At 37.9% G+C, this 19155-nt stretch overlaps 1 protein-coding gene across 2 annotated transcripts in view; it reads left to right on the top strand.

Annotated features, from left to right (window-relative positions):
• si:ch211-45c16.2 (mitogen-activated protein kinase kinase kinase 13) overlaps positions 1 to 19155 on the top strand; it is a 110233-nt gene that overhangs the window by 7212 nt on the left and 83866 nt on the right. For both annotated transcript variants that reach the window (XR_007898488.1, XM_051710608.1), the window contains exon 2: positions 15241 to 15315. The gene's annotated coding sequence lies outside the window, so the exon portion shown is untranslated. The remainder of the gene's footprint in view (positions 1 to 15240; positions 15316 to 19155) is intronic.

Genomic DNA, 19155 nt, shown 5'->3' with positions numbered 1-19155 from the left:
GAAGCGTATCTACAGATCCATTCAGGTGCATTAGTGGATGTTGTAACTGTGCGTGTCTATTTGACGCTTTATGTTCTTTACAAAACCTTGTGCTCCAGATGCGTCAATAAACTTGAGATGAACCGCGGTGCCAATGCTTCACGAATCTTGGGTGGCGAACCGTAGAACCATTACACCCCTAGTGTGTGTGTGTGTGTGTGTGTGTGTGTGTGTGTGGGGATACAAAATATAAGGTTTGATTTGGCCTAAATTGGAAGCGGTAATATTTTTTTATTGGCTAATATTTATAAAAAATTTTAAATAAAAAGGTTTTATGCTAGGTTAAAGTTCTAAACTTGTTATTGAACTTCTCTTACGTATAGCCTGTTGAAATGTCTTAATATCCAGTTTTACTTACAGCAAAGTAAAATAACACTTATTTTACACAATAGTTGTCATGAAAATTATGTGACTATGGCGACATTTTTGCGAAATGATATCGACTGGCTCGTTATATATATTGCGGCAGTTCAGAGGTGAAATGTCCACTTTGTGGTGCTAAAAGTGAGTGAAATGATCTCCCAAACAGATGACATTTTTAAGGTTAATGCTCTGAGTTTAAAATCAACAACTCCCTACCCTAAACCTTAAACCTGAACCTAACCGATAGTGTTTAAAAAAGCAAATGTTAGATGCAAAATGCAATCTTTGCAGTTGAGTTGGGAACAAGCTTGTAAATGTAGTTGGTTATGTAATGCAAATGTTAAAATGTGTAATCTTATAAGTCATGCACTATAGTAAAAGTGTTTATATGTCATAAGATAGCATTGTGTGAGGAACAGGGTGAAAAGTAATTGTTAATAAACTGATAATCTGCCGTTTCACTCTGATTTCACAATGATTTGCGTGAAAGAAAATAAATAAGTCATTGTTGTTGCAGCACCTGTAGTGTTCGTATCCCCAGGAAACTGTTGTGATGCGTACAACTAGCCACGTAAAAATTAGTTTGTAAATATTTTGGTATATAAGTAGGCATGTAATGATGCACAGATTCTCGATACGACACAAAGGGTTACAGTAGCTTCACAATATGATACGATGTTTGCCCACAAATTTTTCACTAAAGCTTATTTAATGATTTGACATAAATGAAATGTGTTTTATATCATAAATGACCCAACAGTGTCTGACAAAAAGCAGAGCTCTATAAAGTAACTTGAGAAATGCAGTGTTGTTGTTGTCACTTTTAGGAGTACACTAGAATGTAGATGGCTTCCAAGCTTGTGGACATAGACTAAAAGCTAAAACACTCCATATTTGATTTAATGGGCTCTTAAAAGGAAATTTGTGCGCCCGATACACTCAACATAATAAAGATGTCTTTTCTTTCTACGGGTGCAATGATTAATCAGTCCTTCAGTAGTCTTTGTCAACCTCTGACAGACTGTGCAACTCGATCTCATGAAAAGTCGTACATCATTTACGAGCTGGCTATTTCGTATGGTCTCGCACGATGTTGTTCGCATAAACTCGTACGAATTAATCACGTGCAAATTCCCGGATGTCTAATGCAGAAGTAATAACATGAGGCGTTAAGGACATACTTATTAATATACCCTTATCCAAACTCCTTATGTTTTTTTCTTTTTATTTTATTTTTTTCTCCCCATTTTCTCCCAAATTTGGAATGCCCAATTCCCAATGCGCTCTAAGTCCTCGTGGTGGCATAGTGACATAGTGAGGAGGACGAATCTCAGTTGCCTCCACCGTCAATCCGTGCATTTTATCACGTGGCTCGTTGAGTACATTACCGCGGAGACCTTGTGCATGTGGAGGCTTCACGCTATTCTCCGCGGCATCTCGCACAGCTCACCACGCGCCCCACCAAGAGCGAGAACCACATTATAGCGACCACAAGGAGGTTACCCCATGTGACTCTACCCTCCCTAGCAACTGGGCCAATTTGGTTGCTTAGGAGACCTGGCTGGAGTCACTCAGCACGCCCTGGATTCGAACTCGCGACTCCAGGGATGGTAGTCAGCATCAGTACTCACTGAGCTACCCAGGCCCCCACCCAAACCCCTTATCTAAACATAACCAATCAGTAGAGTGTGTAAAAATGATAGGAAGCTGTTGTGTGTGACAGAAGCAAGTAATTGTCACGTATTAGATGGAAACGATGTCCAGCGACGTCATTGGATGTAGTGAAAGTCGAAGGAATTAAAACGAGTGCAGGCGCATGATATCATACGAGTTAGCCAAATTTAGAAGTCGTATGAATCCTGACGATTTCGCCATGAGAGTGTGTTGGACTGTGACTATAGCCAGATTGTCACTGTCTCCATCTTCCTCCTCTTCCTCTCTTTATCACCCTCTCACCTCCTTAATCTTTTCCTCCCGTCCTTCTCAATCCAGAGTGATCCAATATCTCTTTTCTCCTGCTGAGTGACATTTCTGTAATGAAGTGATCTGTGCTCTCCTCTTGGCAGGGCTTGAGCAGTGAACTACCCCTTAGAAACTCAACTACTAACATTCAACACCACACACTTCTCTGTCTCACCAGCATTTTGGTAATATTCAAGATACATATGTTCATATTTATGTGTTTGTTCTGAAATGGCTATGAAATGTATTTATATATATATATATATATTAATTTCAAGCAGCAACCATTAAAGCCATGTAGATTCAAAATGTTCAATGTAGACGTGAAATACAGTACAAATTTTATTAAAGACAATAATGGCCACACAGTTGTCCTCACTCTTTTTCTCTATATGAGCACATGCATGTAGGCCTAATAATAATTTTCATTTATATGCATCAATATACAACAGTTATACCAACATATATTTTTACTAAAACATTTTTGAATACATAGCTAAACCTTAAGGATGTTTTTTGCTGGCCAAGTCAGACCAGTAGTTCAGATTTTTACTTAAGAAAAGAATAAAAAAGAAAGATATTTTACTTGTAACAATGTGTGTGTGTGTGTGTGTGTGTGTGTGTGTGTGTGTGCCAGGACTAATATTCATATTTTTCATTAATTTTAAGTTTTCTTTGCAATAAATTAACTTTGTTGGAAAAATTCTGGCATACAATACAAAACGTTGTATAACATTGCATTGAGTTGATTTTTTTTAATTTATTTATTTTTAATCATCATTGTATACTGATTGATTTTTAATTTTCAACTCATTCTTAATGATGCTTCCAAGACTATTACAGATCATACTCCCAGTTTAAACCGTTTATACCTCATCTAGCCAGCTAAGTGATACGTTTTTATTTCGCAACATCAATATTCAATGCATCACCGAAATCAAAATGTTGAAGTTGCAATGCATAAAAATACATTGACAAATCCGATGAACGTAACATGCAGCAACGCAGCACTGTCCCGAAGTGACAGTTCCGTCAACTGGCCCTGGGCCAGCAGACAGTTTTTATTGTTGACCCCATAGAGTTCCTGAAAAATGTCATATGTTTGTATATCAGATGTCCATGTACATTTATGTGTGATGGCGCAGACTTAATGGCGAAATGAAAAGCGCATTACAATCGTTGCAATATTCACAGTGTTTCTTATTTTACATCACCATCAAAATGATTGCTAATTGATCGTAAACATTCAATATCACCCAGCGCTTGTTGTTGAGAGTTTAGGTTTTATTGAAATGCACAGTATTGTTAATCAGTCTTTTTAACCAAGTCATTGTGATTGCTCTGTAAGGGGAGTTCGCTCATATGGCAGTTTGCAGGAGAATTGGGTTCAGCCCTGAAACATGTCATCTTTTGGGGGCATTGACATTCATTTTTTCTAAAGGTATTACTTAAGAGTTCCAAGCCATGAACCAAACCAACCAGTTCAGAGGTGAATCGCAACATTACAAAATTTGATTTGAAGCAAAACATATTTGAAAATTGGAAGAAGAAAAAAAACTAGACTGTACTTCAAATTTGGTGAGGGAATGAACTGGCTACAATTCCATGAAGCATTGCAAATGATGTAATAGAATTAAAACTAATTGGAAACTGTATTGCAAAAAGTTCAGATTCTTATACAAGTAGTTCGATAGTGTAGGGACTGACTCGGTTTGCATCATTCACAGTGCATCATGGGAGTGGGCGGTCACTGCGAGTTCTTTTGCTGCGTTTTATTGGCTGTGATTCTCTGATTGGTGAATTTTCTCTCTCAGGATCATAGGTAGTGTAGTTCTTCACCAGAAGTTCTGCCATTCAACATAATAAGTTGAAATAGCATAGACTGAAAGCTTCAGTAGAAGCTTATATCATCGATTAACAACCTTGGAGCTCTCGGTAGGTCTGTATTTAAATGTTTGTAAGTTATCGATAATAATCAATTCCCCTATGGAAGAAATAAATGTGATTTTACTTCTGGAACCCTACTGTTGCAATCTATACACTTTCTATTAACCTTGTGCAACCCTGCATCCTCCTGCATTGTGTCTTGTCTTCGCTATACACGATGCATAATTTCATTTCATTTAAATCGACTGATTTCAGTTCAGGGCACTCTGGGCTGTCAGTAAAGGGTTAAACTTTTGAGTCATGTGACGGAACAATATGTGAAGTTTTTCTTTGGGAGAAACGTCAACAAAACTACATCTGGTATGAAACCTGAAAAAATCAAATGCATTCAGATTAAACTGTGTTTTGTTCAACAAACCTCAACCAACACGCCACACAGCAAACATAGGCCATGTACAAAACAAACATGCCAAACAATAAATATGTACAGTAGTCATGCACATTTATGGTCAAGAACGAGCATGTCCACCTTTTCAGGCTTGAGCAGTGATCTCTTGGGGGTGGCACTTCATTCTGCGCCGTTTCAGACGCAGTGCTTGTTGCGCAAATGCACAAATATTATTTGCCACATTTGCCAGCAGCGGGTAACATGGCTCGTTGGCTTTCCACGGGAGATGTCACTCTTTTATGGGAATCATACATTCGTTCATTCCGTCTTGGCGCCAAACGCGTCCTTGAGCTAAAACAACGCAAAACGCAACAAGCAGAATGCAGGTGTATCGAGAAATGTTTAAGTTATTTTTTAACTGAAACTGTCAAGTGTCAAAGAGGTCCAACTAGAACATAATTACACTGAAAAACAGCACTGACGGATGCAAATACACGTTTGTTTCAAACAGCCCCAACAAACAGGCCTAATGGAATATATATATTTATATTTATATTTGCATGTTCATTAGGTACTACTAGTTACAAATCAAAAAGTGAAATTAAAAATGCACACAGCAGTCATGCTCTGGTCACAGGAGGTTATAGGCGATGTTTGTAATTTCTGTGCCACTAGCAGCAGCTAACAGAATTGCAATCTGTTTGTTTAATGGGCCTGACTGGGTCGGACAAAACAACATTGGCTCAACTGATGGCGAGAGTTTTGGATGGCACTTCCTGTTTGGCCTGTCAATGGTAGATGGAGGTGATGTTTAAACGTGTTTGAAAACAGTCATTTTTCCAATTCTGTTTGGTGAAATTACATGCTTTTTAGTTTATAGTTGAGTTTGGGTGTTTCCAGGGAGTAGTCTATTCTAGTCTAGTGTGTTTGTAAAATCCAGAACAGGTCATTCCTAGAATGTGCTTGGAATGTATTTCCACCTTGTTTATTGTATGCATTCAAAGCCAAAGAGGAGTGTACTAAGCAAACACACTTATGATTGCACTTCTGAAGGCTAAAAGTTATTTTTCTAGTGTATCATACATTCATGTATGTGTGTGTGTGTCCTCAGATTTGTGTTACTATAATTACTAGCGCCTGCAGTGTCTCATGGGGAGCACATTAACACACACGAGTGGAGGCATAAAAATCACACAGCACACACGCTATCCTCTTTTTCCTCTTCATTCCTGATCTGCTCTTCCCTATCTAGTTATAGCCCTTGGGTAAAAGTTGAACATAATCAAATCACATTGGCATGCATACATTTTTCATGAAAGTCATGTCCAAGGCATGTTGTCACTTTTTTTTTTTTTTTTTTTGTTGGGTCAGGTTGTCAAATGTGTTGTAAAAGACACATTTAGCCTATGTAATTTATTAATTACATCTTAACTTGTATTGAACCTGGAATGTTCCATTGTGACAACTTGACCCATGTAGTTTGACGGCATGCCCCGCTGTGGGGGCAAGTTGTCACAAAAGGTCAACGTGTGTTCAGCGAACCGCATCCCTTTTCCTAGGCAATAAAGCCAAAATTGTAGCCAAAATTTTAAAGGTATGTGTCTAATAGCTGTACAGAAATATTCATTGGAGTAAAAAGTGTGACAACTAACCCCAGTCTCCTCTATATCTGCATTTTACTGGCAACCTGCAATTGAATTGGTATCAGCAGTGGGATATTGAAAAGCTCATGTCGGTCAACCACTAGCACTGCCCAGCATTGACAAAGCTGTCAATAAATCTGGAACCAACATCATGAGGTGCTCACACTTCTGTTAATTTGCCAAGTGGCCATGGTTATCGGACAATGCCGATGATCCCGAATTGGTCAAATATTGGCCGAATAATCCACCTAATCAGGACAAACATTGATGTTCTTATTAGGATCACGACAGGATCTCTCTCTCTCTCTCAGTATTAGTATTCATGTCATCACTCTCTCTGTTCGCTGCAGGTCTCCCCCTTGTTTTCTTTGCCTTTCAAAATCTCTTTCACTAAGATGAATGGATGACATCCATGCCTCTGTTTTTAAGTAGTTGATTTCAGGTCATACATTTCTGCAGTATCTGTAATTCCTTTTTATCTTTTTAATGTATTATTGTGGTGATATCCAGAATTTTCAGCACTTTGGACTCCTTGTAAAATGTGCTGTTTAGACAATCCCTTTTCAATCCCTTAGATGTACAAAGTTATAGTTTGGACACACTTGACTGAATTCATGATATCATGGAGTGGTGGTGGCATAGTGGGCTAAAGCACATAACTGGTAAGCAGAAGGTTGCTGGTTCGATCCCCACAGCCACCACCATTGTGTCCTTGAGCAAGGCACTTAACTCCAGGTTGCTCCGGGGGTATTGTCCCTGTAATAAGTGCACTGTGAGTCGCTTTGGATAAAAGCGTCTGCCAAATGCATAAATGTAAATATCATGATCTTACATTTTGATTTTCTGTAAATGCTTAAATGTATACATGCAATTTATGTTTGTCTACAAAACTAATATCACACTTAAATAATTCCCAAACTTCTATTTGCTATTGCATAGTTTTGATGACTTTGCTATTATTCTAAAATGTGTAAAAATAGTAGGTTAATAATAAAGCGTGACTAGTAGTGTAAATCTCAGGGTTACCTTGTTTGTCACTGAACAAGATTTTGCATGACTCCAGTCCATATTGAGCAGACAGACTCTTTTGGATAGACTCTCTCACTACTGGTTAACAAAGGCATTGTTACATAACTCACCTGCGTCCAGACTTGATGAGGCGATCAGCTGGCGCTGTAATCTCAGACTCTGTCTGCCTGTCAGCCACTGGCAGGCGTGGACTGTACATGTTACACAGACTCATGCATGTCTAAAGAGTTTGTGATACACACCCGGAACCCCTGAAGAATCCCTGCCGACTGTCATTTGATCTTTAATACACAGTGAGTGTGTGTGTGTGTGTGGTGAGTGTTTGTGTGTTTTGGCACTTGCACAATTAACTTTAAACCATACATTAACCTCTCTGGTGGAACAGCGTTATTGTGAAAAGGTAAACCATTACAGACTTAAAGAAACATTCTGGGTTCAATACAAGTTGTGCTCAGTCCACAGCATTTGTGGTATTGTTCATTTACCATAAATTATTTTGGTTTGTGCCTTTTCTTAAAAAAATAAAAATAAAAAAAAAAAAGCAACAATTTGGGATAAAGTGAGGAAGTGAATGGGGTCAATCTGTAAACGTTAAAATACAGTTTCAAAAGTATAGCCACAAGACATAAACAATATGTGTGTTAATATGAGTTTAGTGTTTGTGATCATGAGAAAACTGGTGGTTTACAGGAACAGGGTAACACTGCATTTCTCTTATTCATGTTAGGGACACGAGCTGTGTGTGTGTGTGTGTGTGTGTGTGTGTGTGTGTGTTCTGATGGTTGTGAAATATTAAAGACTGTAACAGAGCCGACCAAGTGCTGGATACTTTATAACCCAGCAGTACTGGGCCAAAGAAGCTTATTTCAGTTCTCTACTAGCTGAAACTTCATTTCCAGCACATCTCAAATTCTGTATTGTGTTTAATAGAATTCTGTGCTGGAACAGGGCCGCATTAACGCACAGGCTTATACGGGCTGAAGCCCAGGGGTCTACAACTCCCGTGTGGCCCAGCGTGAGGAGCACGTTTAAATGCTTTCAGCGGGAGATGCGGTTGTTGACATGGTGACAGTGCGCAACCTTTAAAGGCATCCGTGCAGTGCTTGTTCAATGCACAGCAGTCCCCCCAATAATCGATTAATCATTAACAATAATATCGCAAAAGTCACGTGGAAGACTCAAAACAATATATGCATGTAGCATACTTATTAAATAGAATTTAAATTACACTTAAGAAATGCCAAAGTATTGGCATAAAATATTCTTAGTTCAGCGTATTTTAATACATTTAGTTCATATGTAGTTCGAATTTGTGAGTTTATTTACTGTTAATGAATTAGGCTGATGCTAAAAATATCTTGTAGACATATTTGAGTTCATTAAAACTAAACTTCACGTTGTGGATCATGGGATATTTCGGAGCTGTGAAAAAAAAAAAAGTCAAATCCACACGCTGCGTAAATACAGTCCTTAACATACCGTTTCTAAGGTAATGGTGAGAAATCAGCTGAATGTGCCTTCCTGCTTTCCTGGATGAAAAAAGGAGGTCAGCAGTGTTTATCATGCTTAACTTTAACACCATCATGGTGTGTGTAGAAAACATTAAATGCTCCAACATTGCTTGGAGACATGCAGCGCCAAGTGCCTTCTAGCGGTGGGTGACTGTATAGACAGCCATGTCAACATCTGATTGCATGATTACTGAACTCATTTGTCCTGAAATTAATCAATCGACGATCGATAAGCTTAATCGATCAAATTATTAATGACAATTAATTGATTAATCGATTTTCGATTAATCATTAACATCCCTATTATATTTTTTTATCTCCTTTTCTCCCAATTTGGAATGCCCAATTCCCACTACTTAGTAGGTCCTCGTGATGGCACGGATATTCACCTCAATCCGGGTGGCGGAGGACAAGTCTCAGTTGCCTCCGCGTCTGAGACCGTCAGTCCGCGCATCTTATCATGTGGCTTGCTGTGCATGACACTGCGGAGACTCACAGCATGTGGAGGCTCATGCTACTCTCTGCGATCCACGCCCAACTTACCACGCGCCCCATTGAGAGCGAGAACCACTAATCGCGACCACGAGGAGGTTACCCCATGTGACTCTACCCTCCCTAGCAACCAGGCCAATTTGGTTGCTTAGGAGACCTGGCTGGAGTCACTCAGCATGCCCTGAATTCGAACTCATGACTCCAGGGGTGATAGTCAGCATCAATACTTGCTGAGCTACCCAGGACCCCTTTAACATCCTTATTTAATATTGAAAGTCTTGGTCTGGGACAAGGCTAAAACAGTCAAATCTGAATGTAAAAGGCATCTGAAAAGTAACACAAAGTCAGTTTTATGTGATAACATTTCTTAAAACAAAAAGCAAAAACTTCAAATCTGTATATGATACAGTTGAAGTCAGAAGTTTACATACACCTTAGCCAAATACATTTAAACTCAGTTTTTCACAATTCCTGACATTTAATCGTAGAAAACATTCCCTGTCTTAGGTCAGTTGGGATCACTACTTTATTTTAAGAATGTGAAATGTCAGAATAATAGTAGAGAGAATGATTTATTTCAGCTTTTATTTCTTTCATCACATTCCCAGTGGGTCAGAAGTTTACATACACTTTGTTAGTATCTGGTAGAATTGCCTTTTAAATTGTTTAACTTGGGTCAAATGTTTTGGGTATCTTTCCACAAGCTTCTCACAATAAGTTGCTGGAATTTTGGATGAGGTCAGGGCTTTGTGATGGCCACTCCAATACCTTGACTTTGTTGTCCTTAAGCCATTTTGCCACAACTTTGGAGGTATGCTTGGGGTCATTGTCCATTTGTAAGACCCATTAGCCTCGCCCTTTTTCCTCCAAACATAACGATGGTCATTATGGCCAAACAGTTCAATTTTTGTTTCATCAGACCAGAGGACATTTATCCAAAAAGTAAAATCTTTGTCCCCATGTGCGCTTGCAAACTGTATTCTGGCTTTTTTATGGCGGTTTTGGAGCAGTGGCTTCTTTGCTGAGCAGCCTTTCAGGTTATGCCAATATAAGACTTGTTTTACTGTGGATATAGATACTTGTCTACCTGTTTCCTCCAGCATCTTCACAAGGTCCTTTGCTGTTGTTCTGGGATTGATTTGCACTTTTCGCACCAAACTACGTTCATCTCTAAGAGACAGAATGCGTCTGCGTGGTCCCATGGTGTTTATACTTGCATACAGTTGTTTGTACAGATGAACATGGTACCTTCAGGCATTTGGAAATTGCTCCCAAGGATGAACCAGACTTGTGGAGGTCCACAATGTTTTCTTGAGATCTTGGCTGATTTCTTTTGATTTTCCCATGATGTCAAGCAAAGAGGCACTGAGTTTGAAGGTAGGCCTTAAAATACATCCACAGGTACACCTCCAATTCAGTACACCTCCTATCAGAAGCTAATTGTCTAAAGTTTGACATCATTTTCTGGAATTTCCCAAGCTGTTTAAAGGCACAGTTAACTTAGTGTATATAAACTTCTGACCCACTGGAATTGTGATCTAGTCAATTAAATGTGAAAAAATCTGTCTGTAAACAATTGTTGGATGTTGTGTCATGCACAAAGTAGATGTCCTAAATGACTTGCCAGAACTATAGTTTGCTAATATGAAATCTGTGGAGTGGTTAAAAAATGAGTTTTAATGACTTCAACCAAAGTGTATGTAAACTTCTGTCTTCAACTGTATTTATGCTCCAATGTTAAATATGCACCAATTCATAGTCAAAAACATCTTGTACTGTATATATATTAAATGTTTCAGTATAAAAAATGGCACACGTAGACTTCTGTGAACACTTGAATAATGACGTAAACAAATCGTTTAAATCAGAGTTTTGAATTGAGTCATTGAAACACATTTTGAACTGTCCCAGCCCTAATTTCTGCATTCAGAAGAATATGTCCATGTTGTAGTTTAGAACTAGACCTGCACTAACCTACTTTTTAAGTCAAGGGCAACCTAATTGTTGACTGCCTCAGGACACGGCTGAGAATTTTAACATTGTTAAACTGATAAAGCAGCTTAATCTGGACCGCCACTGGCTAGTGGTAGTGGAAGTGATCTACAGTAGTATCTCCCAAACATCTCACCTTACCTACATGTCTACACACCCAATGCCCAGTATTGTGTAAAAACTCTAGTATAGCTTCAGACAGTGTATGTTTGCTTTATCTATTGTGCTGAATGTTTGATTCAATTCCTCGAACTTTGGAATGCTATCAGGTATGTCAAACAGGACAGGCTTGCTAAGCAAACATGCTTGACACTCCTGTATGTCAATGTAGTCTGTATAGTCACTGTTCAACACAACTGGATACAGGCTCATGAGGCAGGTTTTACGTTAATGAACACACTTCAGCTTGAATTTATTATGATTTTACAGTAGTAACAGCAACTGCTGTAACTATGGTATTTTGGGACCATGGTAAATTTTGTGAGGGGAAAATATTAATGCATGTTAAATGAATCATTGCCAACAGCAACGATTCAAGATGTCTTTAGCTGGCATGGGGGTTGCTGTCGGTATTTCTGTTCTGTTTTGGTGTGGCTTCTGTTGTTTTTTGTGTCTAATTTCATTAGAGTGAAACTAATGAAGTAAGGACTGTTAAATTAAAGGTAACGGAGTTCATTCCACATTATTTAATAATCACAATTAAGGCGCTACTGCCAGATCATTAGCACGTCCTCTGTAGTTATGCATGTGTTTATTAAGTAATTAAAAAATTTTGATTTATGAAGGGGTATTTCATCAAATGCAGTGATTTTTAATTATATATAGTTTACATGTGCAGCGTGGTTCACAGTAGATTAGTCCTCTGCTCTGTCATCTGATACATGTCGTGAATGATTCTCAGTATCATCGTGAATGAGTCACACACCCCACACCCACTCCGGCCTTCAAAGCATACAAACATTTACACCTCCTGCACCCCCCCCCTCCCCTCTCCTGCTACTCAATCTGCACTTAAGATCTGTGAAGAGGATGTGTGCCGGGTCTTCCGGAGACAGAAGACAAGAAAAGCACAGGGCCCAGATGGTGTTTCACCCACTTGTCTAAAATCCTGTGCTGACCAGCTGGCCACCATCTTAACACAGATCTTCAACAGATCACTGGAGTAGTGTGAAGTTCCCTGCTTCTTCAAATGCTCCACAATCATCCCCGTCCCAAAGAAAGCCAAAATCACAGGACTTAATGACTACAGATTGTCGCTCTGACGTCTGTGGTCATGAAGTCATTAGAGAGACTGGTGTTGGCCCACCTGAAGGACATCACTGAACCCTTCCTGGATCCCCTGATCAATATTTATTAGTAAAAACATTTGAAGGTAAATAATGCTTTTTATTAAGCTTCTATATATCATTGTATGTGAAATATAAATATAAAGTGCATATCAACGAAAATGATTGGATTTCATTCTCCCGTAAGATAGATTCTCCTTTAAATAGATTTATATTTAATGTCTTTTAAAATGTTTAATCTACTTGGCCACAATGGCTTTTTGGATGAAATGATGGTAACTCTGATTAAACAAACACACACACACACACAAAACACTTTTTAGCCATTTCAGAGCAAAGACATAATTTGCAAAAGACATATCGGCTGATGCTGAATCTCAAAATGGCCAGATATCAGCCAATGAATCCACCTTATTTATATGTTGGTTTTTCACTATATAGGATTTTTGTGTGGGTAGAATTGACTAAACTGTAACTCAATGATTCTGTACACTTTTGGGTAGGTATGAACGCACCTCCCTGCTGAATGAACACAGATGGGTTATCTATATCACACCAGCTGAGCCATTGTTTCTTATTTAATATATTGTTTTGTTAACCTTAATTTACAATTCCGTTGTTAATATCTGAGACTGGCGTCAGTCGTGCATGGAGTGAGTCGTTTTGTGTGGTGTTATGCTTTAATTGGACAGAATAAGGTGTAAATGAGATGGGTCTTTGTCTTGATGTGGGGCGTGCGGGGACCCCTCGGGGTGTAGCTGGGAGGAGGCACATTTGACACTGCAAACCCCCCTTTATAAGCAAACACACTCGCACACACCCCAGAGATTTGACATTTAATGATCCAGGCAAGAGCAGCTGTTCATCAGTTGATTCTTTTAGTGTCCCTCACTTTCACATGCTGTGTTCTGACTCCCACAAAATATATTCCTACTTTATTTCCATTCTGGTTACCATCTGAACCTATTTAACAGGCCTGACAGTGTGACCAGTATTCTTAATTCAAAAGTGAAGAGCACATCTCTTTTTGACAATATTCAATACATGTATATTACCTTTTTTCTTCAGTGAAATACAAAAAGAGATGGTAGGCAGAATGACCACCTCAGTCACCATTTACTTTCATTGAACTGATAAAAGTGAAAGTGAATGGTGACTATTGGTGGCCAATTTGGTTGGAGACCTGGCTGGAGTCACTCAGCACACCCTGGATTCAGACTCGCGACTCCAGGGGTGGTAGTCAGCGTCAATACTCGCTGAGCTACCCAGGTCTCCCGGAACGGGAAGTTTGAAGTTTCATAGAAATTAATCACTTTAAACTTACCAACTCTGTCGTTTTTGCTATACTTAAGCTTAAATTAGAGATGCTATTAACCCTCCTATTGCCTTCAGAAGATCTGCAGACAACTTTTGCGTTCGCTGGTCAATTTTGACCCGGTGGAATTTAAGCTTATAAATCATTCATAACCTGATGGTTTTCATCTAAAACCACATTGTAAGTCATTATTAACTTATTTATTGTTCATACATGTAATTTTTTTTATATTTTTGTTGTTAACTGACAAATATAAAAGTAATTATTAAATCTGTTTTTTAAATAAAAAATAATCTGTTTTGTACAGGAATGTGTGTGTGTGTGTGTGTGTGTGTGTCACTGTATGTGCATTTGTGTGTGCATGTTTGTAAATAAGATGCAGTCCCAATTGGGAGTCAAAAAGGTGTGTGAGAGAGTATGAGAAAGAGGCTAAATGTAAGTGAAGCGTTTATAAGAAAAAATCAAATAGAAATAGATAATACACGTGTCATGTGTAAATTCACAGTTGATGCTGGGTCAAAATTGACCCATGAACACAATCAATCTAACAGTTTATTTTAAATGGTTATATCACTTATAATACTTTTCTTTTTCAGATATTTTAATCAAACTTTTGTGTGTTTTGATAGTCTTGACAAAGTCACAAAGTTTGGTTTCCATACTCAAAACTGTGGTATTTTAAAATTATTATTTACCTCTTCTGGGTCAAAAATGACCCGAACTCAATAGGAGGGTCAAAACATCTTAAAAGCTCTCATACTTGTGAGTCACGACAGTAGGAAAGAATTGCAAAACTAGTCTCCTTAAACCTGATTTGTAACACTATGAGCTTGGAAAAAAACTTTTCCTGAATTGTTCCCTGACCTGGCGTTATTCATCTTTGTCTGTCTGGTTTTTGAAGAGGGATTTTGAAGCATTATACAGCTTAAATTTTAAATACAAACACTTTCACACATTACCTGCTGAATAATTGACCGTGCTAGAGAGATTCTGTCTGGAATGGAGCGTACAGTGCGCTCATGGTCTTGTGTTTGGGAAATCCATCACGTCAGAGCCCCCTCCTCTTTCCTCTCAAACATTTGCGCACTTGTTTCGATTGCATTTGTGGTATTTCTCAATATGCACTAGAATTTCTGTGCTACATTCCAGCGGCCCCTCTATCCATTAACCTGTATGTAGCTTCACGTATACATGCACCCTGAGTACTGTTAATGCTATAGAAACGCACACACACAGGCTCAGCTTTTCCTTTTTCCTTCGGAAAGTGCGATCTCAGAGTCTGATTTCTGACCTTGTGACCTTTGAACTTAGATCTGTCTGTATTTCTTTACAGGTGCGAAGAGAACAGAAGATACATTGCAGTTGGCCCTAGAAGCATCTCAGGAAATGAGCGTAGACTTCTCTGGAGGTAAATGTTGTGACCGTTTTGTTTTTATAGTATGCATTGTTTACTATGGAGGACTCGGTATGCCATATTAACAAATAAATGGTTCATTAAAATATATGAATATGTCAGTATATTTTTCGATAAATAAATAAATAAATAAATCATAAAATGTGCCAATAAATAAATAGACATATATGTCAATAAATTGTATTTATTTTACATTTTAATTATTTATTGACACGTTTTATGATTTATTTATTGGAAGATATTTTGACATAGGCAAAGAAGTCCAATCAGAGAAGCACCACTCAACCAAAACCCGCCCCTTATTTGCATTTTTGGACACTGAAATTAATCTTGAAATGTGTTTAATAAATAAATAAATCATGAGATGTGTCAATAAATAAGCAACATGTAAAATATATTTTTGGGGACTTTGATGTATTTATCATCATTTATATATAAATATATACATTTCATCATTTATTTATTGACACATTTCATTTTATTTATTTATTTATTGACAAATTAATAATTTATTAATTTAGATGAAGTATTAATGTATCAATATAGCACACTCATAAAAAGAACGTTACATATTAAATATTTTTTTTTAATTTTTTAATTTTATTTTTTTATTTTTTTTGAACATATTTGCTTTAGTCTTCTTGTAGAAATTAATTTTGTTATACTTACCAGATGCAAAGAAAATGCATGCAACAGATTTATGATCATGACCAATTAAAATGATTCATGTTGTCCCAACACACATGGATTTAAGTAAACTTCTATTTTTACCCATTTAAATTGATTGCATGCAATGAAATTGTGACAAAATGTTCAATATTGGTGCTGCATTAACTAATTTACTTGCCTAAATAGAACAAGCAGTAAACAATTAATTTTTTGAGTGTACACTTTCCTTTCATTGTACAAATTGCTACACTTCACAGGGGAATTTACAGTCTTAGAAATGAACCTGGTATGTGGCTCTATATGCTGTTTGGCAGCTTTTATGTTTGCCCTGTATGTGAAGGTTTTTTAGAGGACCTAGAAGCTGAAGTATTTGAAAGGTTAAGACCTCGACAAGAGGAACTTATGTTGTTCAGCTATCTGTGTTGTGGTTAAGTACACACTGGGTAGAGCGTTCTAGTTTCAAGAGTGTATGCATGGTGGTTGACTAGTGTGGGTGGTTGCAATTTAGTTTCACAATGAAATCTGCCAAACTCTCTAACAGCATCTATAATGCTGAAATTAGTCTTTTTTCATATGCCGTCCTATAGCAGTGTCTTTACTGTATACAGTATAATTAGGTTGTGATTTGACCCCATTTGCCTTTGACCTTTCGAAGTGCAGCCGGTAATAGGACAGTGTGCATAACATATTAAATGTCTTTGTAATGTTTCTCTTGCACACAAAAAAGCAAAACAAAAGCACAGCAAAGTTGCTAGTTACAATAAATGTGAATTGTATACGGGGGCCTGGGTAGCTCAGTGGTAAAATACGCTGGCTACCACCCCTAGAGTTCGCTAGCTTGGTAGCTCGAATCCCAGGGCATGCTGAGTGACTCCAGCCAGGTCTCCTAAGCAACCAAATTGGCCCGGTTGCTAGGGAAGGTAGAGTTACATGGGGTAAACACCTGGTGGTCGCTATAATGTGGTTTGTTCTCGGTGGGGCGCGTGGTGAGTTGAGCGTGGTTGCTGCGGTGGGTGGTGTGAAGCCTCCACATGCTATGTCTCCGTGGCAACGTGCTCAACAAGCCATGTGATAAGATGTGTGGGTTGATGGTCTAAGACGCGGAGGCAGCTGGGATTCATCCTCCATCACCCGGACTGAGGTGAATCACTACGCCACCTTAAAAGCACATTGGGAATTGGGCATTCCAAATTGGGAGAAAAAGGGGAAAAATCCAAAAAAAGAATTGTACACAAACTCCCTCAGTCATTTTAATAACAACAGGCTTCTGAGGGTAGCGAGTTATTTTTTTTAGTTGTTGTAAAATTACTAAAAGAATCGTAAATGGAGCCATAAATAAACTTGTATCGGGGCTTGGGGCAAAAATGCCACCTAAATTGAGCCTAGTTATACACATTATCACATAAATTAGGATTTGATGTTGATTTAGGCCTAATTTCATGGGTAGGATTTAATTTATTCTCAATGTAATAAGCAGATTGAGATCTGTATTGTAGTATCTTAATAAAATAATGAGGTATATTGTTATACTTTTCAGAAAAAGTGTCATCAGAAACGTAAAAATGCCCCTGAAAATCTAATCCAGTTGGCAATTGTTGGCCCTTAATGTAAAGATTAATTTCTGACACTGCTTACAAAGTACTTTAATTGGAAGTGAATGAGGCCATATATTGTATAGCCACAAATGAAAACAATATGAGTGTTAACATGAATTTAGTGTGATAAAATTGCTTAAAGGATTTACCACCTTTGCATCCTCGTGGCAATGAAGTTGTAGTATTGAATATAATATAATATAGTATAATGTTTATATATTGTGGCTATACTTATGAAACAAAGTGTATTGTAACATTTATGGACTGGCCGTTACAAGTGCCTTACTGTAACTGCAATTTTTGCCTTTTTAATTTTTTCAGATTAAAAAAACACAATCCGGAACAAAGCAAAACACACATGCACAGAGTCAACCATTATCCCCCTTTAACCCCCATTAATTCCCTGTCCCACTCCCAGTCCCCAACCCCCAACAAACGTTCCGGTGGTCCAAGCCTGAGTACCAACATATAAACACAATCCACATGGTCCTCACTGAGAGCCTTCCAGAAAGGTCATGTATTTGTCCCATTTCTTCCCATGCATGCTTATGTGACATCTTTCCAAATGCCGCCACCCTGCCCAATTCGGTGAACCACTCTTGAAATGAGGTAGTGCCTTTTGACTTCCATCCTCTAAGAATTATCTGTCTGCCAATCATTACAGTAGTTTGGACTTAGCTTTTTGTATATTTGTCGCCTACTTTAATAACCGCCCCATCACTCAGAATACATAGTCTAGGGCAGAATGAAATATCTGAGTATCTAAAATAGGGCTGGGTATCGATACAGATTTCACGACTCGATTCCGATTCACTAGCTTTCGATTCAGATTTCGATTCAATATCCATTCATATGGGTTTATTTCAATTATAATGTCCCTTTCGCTTACACACTGTATAAAAGAAATGATCTCCCAGATAATACTGTTAATTATACAGGGAACCTTTTAACTGGGTACATTAGGAAAATATTAATTTTACTAATTATATTTAATACTTTTTCATCATTTTGGTCACATTTTGACTTTTTAAAAATGAACAAATAAATGTATTCAATCAATAAATAAGATATTTTATTTAATATATTATTTTGTTACATATTGTTACATTTCAGTTTGTACTATTTACGAGTATTTGTATATTGATTTGTTGAACACGTGCTAAAACCGGTACTGTCTCTTTAATAAAAAATGACATTTCTGTAAACAGCGCCTTTAAATGAGCGCATGTTAACGAGAGAGGACTCGAATGCATCTGTGCGATGCAGGATTAGAATTAAAAGTTTTTTTGTAGTTGTTTTTGATCAACAACTGACTGTAAAGAACAGAAAGGGTATTAAAAGAGACTGTATTCAATGACAAATGGGTCACGTAGATCTCGTCTTCGGAGACACATTACACAGAACAACTTTTACTCCCAACATGCAGTAAAAGGAGCTTGCTGCTGAACACTTCACGACTAAACTACACAATTACTGGTGAGTGAAATGTAAACATTTACCAGCCAGTTGCAAAATATATTCACTTTAGTCGAATAGCGCAAAATTTGGTTGCAAATGCGAGTGATTTTCT

Source organism: Myxocyprinus asiaticus, chromosome 11 (genome assembly GCF_019703515.2).
Source record: "Myxocyprinus asiaticus isolate MX2 ecotype Aquarium Trade chromosome 11, UBuf_Myxa_2, whole genome shotgun sequence".
Lineage (NCBI taxonomy): Eukaryota > Metazoa > Chordata > Actinopteri > Cypriniformes > Catostomidae > Myxocyprinus > Myxocyprinus asiaticus.
Note: the sequence above shows the minus strand (reverse complement) of the source record. Positions and strands in the feature narration are given on the sequence as shown.